We start from the raw sequence: 7,596 nt of genomic DNA, 5'->3' as shown, positions 1-7,596 counted from the left end.
TTATGCACTGCATAAATAGCATATTAGCTGGCCAAGATTATCCATAAATAATGTAGTTACATGCTTAGATAAAGATACAGAGGTGTTTCTGTTAAAATTAATGATAAGAACAAGAAACTGCATGTGCTGTGGGAAAATCTGTGGAAGTAATTCTGCTGAGGAGAGACATTTAAACTTTTATTATCCCCCATAAACCAAAGGAAGTGTTTTGAATCACCCATATTTTAACAGTTATTGATTTCTCGTTCACACATATTCAAATATTCATGTTTGTCATCTGAAATCAGCATTTTCAAGAATAGAATAGAATTGAATTGGCAAGTTTATATCTGTAAAACATTCATAAATTCTCTGACTCAACCTTAATAGTTAAGGTTATTTATTATTATTCATTTTCACATAGGCTAAAATTGTATATTATATTCTATCCTTATATTTATTACACTATATTACGTTATATTATATTATTATACAACAAATAAATACATTTAAAACAAATAAACTTGAAGACTTAAAGGTTATAAGACAGACCAAATTATACCACAAGCAGCACACAGAATGTTATGATTCACATGATTTCAGAGAGGAAATCTGAGCAATCTTTTTCATGCAGTCTGCGTGCTAAATCCTCCGCAGTCAGCAGTGAAGTGATGAGTTTTCAAGTTTTCTGAGGCGGTCTCGAAATTACTGATCCCACTATGACGAAGGCCAAGCTGATGAATATTAATTAAGTCTTGCAGACGTTGCTTGGTAACCTTCCTGGAGTGTCCGCCTACTCAACTTAATTAATATTCATAATCCGTGCCATAGTAAGATTCTTTATTGGACAGGTGTTCGAGGCTTATTTACAAACGTCAGTAATTCAGCCAATCAATAACGCTTACTGGGCGCGCGTCACGTGGCGTCATTAATATTCATGAGCAAAGCCTTCGCCGTAGTAGGTTAGTCCGGTCAGCGCGGAGTCTTCAGCAGCAGGAGGAGTGAGAGGAGCTTGATTCAGCTGTTTGTGGCCGAAGATGGCGGCGTGTGGACGTGTTCAGCTGCTGCTGCTGCTGCTCCTCTTGTCTCTCTGCCTTCTCACCGTACAGGCTCTTAAACCTCTTCCAGGTTTCGGGAATGTCCATCTTCCGGCTGCCGCTATGCACCAGCAGTTCAGAGCCGCGCTACCGAATCCCGGGAATAACGCCGCCGCCGCCGCCGCGTCCTCCGGTTCTAGAAGACCCACCGGCTGGAAGCTGGCAGAAGAGCAGGCCTGCCGGGACGACGTGACCCGCCTGTGTCCAAAACACAGCTGGACAAATAACCTGTCTGTACTGGAATGCCTGCAGGACAAGAAGGAGGTGAGCAGCACCTCTAATGATGATGATGCTGATGATTGTATGTAATATGTGTTCAACAAATACATAATAATAATAATATAATTTTATGTATAATTTAGGCATTTTATTTAAAATTTTATATATTTTATATAAATAATTTTTAATTGATTTTATTATAATAATAATATTTATATAATAAATATTAATAATTTATAGTTATTTATAAATATTATATTATTATAATGTATAATGAAAATATTAATAAAATATTATTACTATATAATTGTATTCTTGATAATAATATAATTTGATTTCATTATGATGATTATTATTATTATAAACTTGATATTTTATTTATAATTTTATATAATGCACTTGCTATAAATAAATGTATTATTTTATTTTATTATAATAATTATATTTATATAATGAATATTTATAATTTATAGTAATTTATAATATATTAAATATTTTATATTATATATTATTATAATTTATAATTTTAAATTATTTAATTTTCTTATATTAATAGTATTAATTATTATTACAAAATAATTGTATTATTGACAATAATGTCAATGTCAATTTTTATTATGATAATTATTATTTTTATTACTATAAACACGTTGTGAATACTTTTATCTCTTATTATTTGGCTTTTTGAATTTCACACTGATATATGAAGTAGAGAAGATATGAGCTTTCCATATCGAAACTCCCATTGAAACGTTCAGTTCATTTATTATCTATGTATCCATTTATCTATTTGTTTATAGCCGATATTAAAGGCTTAAATGCCTTGTTGTCTGTCTGCCCTGTGAAGACCAAGCAGGTCCATTATACCTGATGAAAGCTAAGTCTTAGCATTCCTGTTTATCTCAGTAGCAGTTTCTCAGTTCTGCTGCCAGGTTGTTTTCAGCCAATCATTTGAGCTGTAAATATCACGTGACTAATTACTGTGGAGCTGCAGGAAAATGACATGCTGACAATGATGATTGGCTCTCTCAAGCCCATCACTGGCGACTAGAATCATCTTTCTCATGGAGTCTTTAATTGCAGGCGCACACGCTCTGAATGAATATTTAAATCTATATATAGGTTTGCAAACGTTTTCATTTTTCATTGGCTTTTATACAAGAACAGACCTTTAATGTGGATTGGACTAATTTAAGAACAAGCTTTAAATCTACTAACTAGATTTGTCTTTTGTAGCTTGCCATGCCGTGCTGTTTGACACAGTGACCTAGTTGTGTGGATGAGGAAATTATTGTAGGAGTAACTTTTGTTCAGACACAGCGATGTTTATTGTTGGAATAAAGTTTGATCGGCTTGATTACAAATAACCCAATAAAACTTCCAAAATCCATCTAATATGTACAAAAATCGAACTAATAATCTAACAAAAGGAGAATTCTGAAACACTTTCCAAGCGCTCAGTGACCAGGAGGAGACAAGCACCAACAATTACATTATCATTATTATTATTTGTAATACTTTATTATGTTTTATATTAAATATTAAAATATTATATATTTTTATTCAATTAATTTCTTTTATAAAGACATAATATTTTTTTTTCCCAGTAATTCTTCACTTTTTCTTCTTCTCATATATTTTCTTTTATAATTTTGTTTTTCGTTTTGTTGTAATATAAATATTAAAGTCTCATATTATCGTATTATCTCATATATTATCATAGTCTCAATAAAGCTTTGCGTGTATATTACACGGAACTATTGTATGGATAAACAGATTTTCGCTGAAAAACAGTCACTAGATATGCAAAAACAATGGTTTATGACACTTATCGATGACGTGTCTTGATGCAACGTATTTGAATATATGCAAATTAATTTTAATTTGAGAGCTACTTTATCAGTGAGTAATGTGTTACACAGACTTTACACGAACTATCATTTGGCTGCTCACCTGTAATATAGTGTACAAGTCAAACTAACTACTTTTAAAGGGTTAGTTCACCCAAAAATGAAAATTCTGTTATTAATTACTCACCCTCATGTTGTTACAAACCAATAAGGCCTTCATTCATCTTCAGAACACAAATTAAGGTGTTTTTGATTAAATCTGTGCACTTTCTGACCCTGCATAGACAGCGATGTGACATCAGCAGTTCAACCGTAATTTTATAAAGCTACAAGAAAATGATGACTTTATTCAACAATTTTTTTCTCTTCTGAGTCAGTCCCTGGTTACTAAAAATGCAGCATGAGCTTCTTCCTCATTTGTGTTCCAGAGGAACAAGAAACTCCGTCTTTATCTATGCAATAGATCTAAGAGGTGTATGCACATTAAACATGAGCCATATTTCTTAAGCATTTGTTTTCTGCTGTTTTAAGCTGCTCCTCCCCCACTGCTTGGCTCTGATGATGCACCACTTTTCATCTGGCAATCACAAGGACCAAGGTTCATTTGCAGCTAGACACAAATTCTTTTAGGCTGAAGAATATCTTAGAGCAGCAGTTTTCTCTACCGGACTTTCACAACCTCTTGAGCTTCTGCTTAAATGTCTCTTATATCGGAGTCTCGCTCGCAGGATGCTAAAATCCAGCTCTCTCTCTCACTTCAGTAATTCACAGACTCGGGCCTCTCATTAGTGTTGAAGCGAGGTCTTGCTCTCTGCTCCACGATAACTAATTTCAACGAGGGACATTTCAGATCTGTCTCTGTCTGAAACGCCACTATTATGTGTGTCCCATTTAGGGTGTCAAATCTTTGTTTCGTTAGCCTTGAAATGCAATTGGATGTTCACTTCGAGTTCATTTCTTTTTAATCATCCATTCTTGCCTCTGAAATATTTAAATGAGGGTGGCTGAATGTCTTGCTCTGATGTATTCGGTGGTAATATGCTGATATGAATTGGTCTAAATGCTGTCTAAAATGAGCAATATGTGCACATGGTGTGTAGCTTGCAGAGAATCTCTGAATGTGTTTGAAATCAATTCAAGTCCATAGATGACAATGATGAACCTACACGTACAAGAATATACATTTTAGAAGTGTACAATATATTTTCTGGACTGTACTGTAGTGGTCATACATTATACAGTAGTCAACATACACACAAAACATATTATTTTTGATTTATTTATTTTTTGGAAATGCAATTTATTCTGTACAGGTATCATATTAGTATATATGGAAAGTATTTACTTTTTATAAAATTTTTTAGAGGTTTGCAGTACAGTTTTTGGACATGTATCATGATATTATATATGTATACTGTACAGTATATGTGTAGTATTTATTAGTTTTTTATAAAAAAAATTTTTTAACCTTTTTTTATAAAAAGGTTTTGGGCAAATATTGTAGTAGTAGTAGTAGTAGTAGTAGTAGTAGTAGTATGTATATATATATATATATATATATATATATATTTTTTTTTTTTTTTTTTTTTTTTTTATCCACAAATCCACAATAGATTTTTAAACAAGTATCATGGTAGTATATAGAGTATTTATTTGTTTATTTATTTGGAAAACTTTTTTTGGACAAGTAACTTGGTAGTATGTATTATATGCATATGTATTATATGCATCAAACAATGCGATGATATATGCAAAATATCCACTACAAGCATCCATGCCAACAGCAACCCTTTGGTTTTGGCATTGGAAGCAGATAGAAGACGATAATTATGCTAGCATGATTAAGACAAGCTGTAAACTCATCTCTCCTCCTGCACCGCATGCCAAGTTCATTTGCCCGTGAACGGTTGCTTCAGCAGACCTGACTGCGGCTCTAATTATTGGGATAATTGCTTTGCAGAGGCTCGGTAACAGCTGTGGCCTTCTGAAGAAGTAAATGATGTCCATAAATCTCTTACTCAATCTCCTTGAGGTCAGACCCCTCTGGGTTGGTCTTTTATGTCCTTGCAAACGCTTGAAGGCGGGAGGTGAGGTGGTCATGGCACAGCTGCAGCACGTCTGTCTTACTTTAATTTGCATTTTTAGCAGGTTCCTCTACTGGTGGGACGCTGTGGTGGGTTTGTTGTAAACAAAGCAGCTAGCGTGACTGATATGAGACCCTCCCGTGGGGATCCGGGGCTGAGATCCTGATAAAGTAAACAAAAGAGCTTAGCTCTTAATCAAACATTTGTTTGATAGAACGAAATCGAATGAATGAGGCAGATAAGCTATTGTGTCTTTGCATTTTTCCAGACTAAACTTAAAGAACCTTATTTTTTGTTTGTGTATATTTTTGTTGGCTGTTATGCTGTTAGTGTGGAAATATCAGTGTGAGACTAATGAATCTGAAATGAAGTGGAATGAACTCATTCAGTGTCCCGCTGAGAGGGAGACCACATGTTTTATGGCTTTGACAGCTCTTTAGGACACCATAGCGTGATGTTAACAGACATAATGTCTGTTGATGTTGGTAGATGGTTAATTATTTTATTTAACTGAAAAGAAAGGAGGATGAAAAGTTATGACTCCAAAACTCATAAAAGGAAAAAATAAGAAATTCTGTTTTGTGACCAATATGAGATTTTTTTCATGTAAGTTAAAAATGTTTTGTCTCTGATTTCTCATTAATACTTATGCATATCAAAGTTTGTTGTATTTCTCATTATTCTCAATGGTGATTACTGTAATTATTTATTTATTTATTTATTTATTTATTTTTTTTGCTTAATCAGCCTTTATTAAACAAATACAATCCTATTTTTACAAATATTTTTATTTACATTTTTTGTTGTTGTTAATATATTTCATAGAGGATTTTTGGCATTATTCCAATAAGATTTTGGAAAATATGATTAATTTTAATGCAAAAAAATGTGAATAATGTTTCTAAAATTGACTTGACTTCTTTGGAATTTTGAGAAGAAATTTTATAGAATTTTTTTTTTTTTTTTTTTGCATTATTTGGGCAGGAAAAGGTTATTAATTGTAATGCAAAATAATGGCAAATATGGTTCTAAAAATAGGCCTTTTTTCTTTAAGCAAAATTTAATTTCCTTTCTCTTTCTTTGGAATTTTGTGAGGTTGTGGGGTTTTTTTTTTTTTCAGTATTGCAAAAAGATTTTTTCCTCATTTAATTGTACAGCTAAATAATGTCAGTAACTCAAAATCCGATTTCTTTTTTCTTTCTGTGGAATTTCGGGAGGAAATATAACTCATTATGACTCAGACATGTTCTTGACAGGTTTCAAAAGATTCACTTTGTAATTGGTGAGGGTCAGCGTTGAATAATTGCTTTCATTTTGACTAATGGTGCAGAAATCCTGTAATGGCTTGAACAAAGGCCAGTCACTGACAGCTGTTGTCAGAGGAAAAGCTATCAGATATCATTGTTTTGATTTTGACTGTCAGTATCAAACGTGTCGCAATCACAAAAATGAGCTTGCAGGACTGCAATCATGTGGCTGTTCTTCAGCCAGTCTTTTTTCGGTTGTCAGCATCAATCAAAGGCATGACATGTTTTTGACCTCTCAACTGATGTTTGGCCAACTTTTGTTGCTTTTTGATGACAGTGTAAAACGTTTTAGAATTGCCAGCCAATCTTTGTCTTCCCTGGTAAGGACAAAACTGAGGTTCTCTACAGCAGCTTTGATCCATGAATTTAACAGACTCAAAACATTATTAAAATAGAGATCATAGGCGTTTTCTTTCGAAGGTAAGAACTGATGTGAAGATTATTATACAGTGGGACTTCCAATTCTTTGAACTAAGTTATCACCTAAAAATAAACATCCTACAGGCTGTTTCTGTCTTGTTAGCTTTGTCACATAAAAGATTTAGCACACGTGGCAATGAGGAACATCTGTTCTTGTTTACCTCTGTAGTGTAAGAACAGGTGGAAAGCATGTAACACACTAAATGATTTTCAGAAGTTTTTTATATCTTCTCGTAGTGATATGATTAAATGTATTAGAAAGACAGAAATCCATTTGTGTGTGTGAATATATATATATATACACAATATTAATTACACAAATTAAAATAATGCCATTTATTAAAAAAAATTGCTGATTATTAATATATTACACATTTGTGTTAACACAAATTAACATTGAATAATTATGCATAAAAATGCGATTACATAAAACAGACACACACACACTTATGAAACATAATAGAATATATTTAAATCTATAATATAATATATACACTATAAATAAATAATTATTCATTCAAAACAGTAAATTGCCATAATTGCATATTTAGTCATTTTGTGCACACACACACACACACACATGCCTCCTGGTATAGAAACTAATCACCTGGATAAAACAAAAACTGTCTCTGTCTTCATT

General features: G+C 32.7%; 1 pseudogene; it reads left to right on the top strand.

The window, feature by feature from the left end:
* The first annotated feature begins 921 nt into the window (after nt 1-921).
* Nucleotides 922-7,596, top strand: part of LOC109090014 — a 34,524-nt pseudogene continuing 27,849 nt past the window's right edge.

Source organism: Cyprinus carpio, chromosome A18 (genome assembly GCF_018340385.1).
Source record: "Cyprinus carpio isolate SPL01 chromosome A18, ASM1834038v1, whole genome shotgun sequence".
NCBI classification, from domain to species: Eukaryota; Metazoa; Chordata; class Actinopteri; order Cypriniformes; family Cyprinidae; genus Cyprinus; species Cyprinus carpio.
The sequence above is the reverse complement of the archived record's forward strand: the minus strand, read 5'-3'. Positions and strand labels throughout refer to the sequence as shown.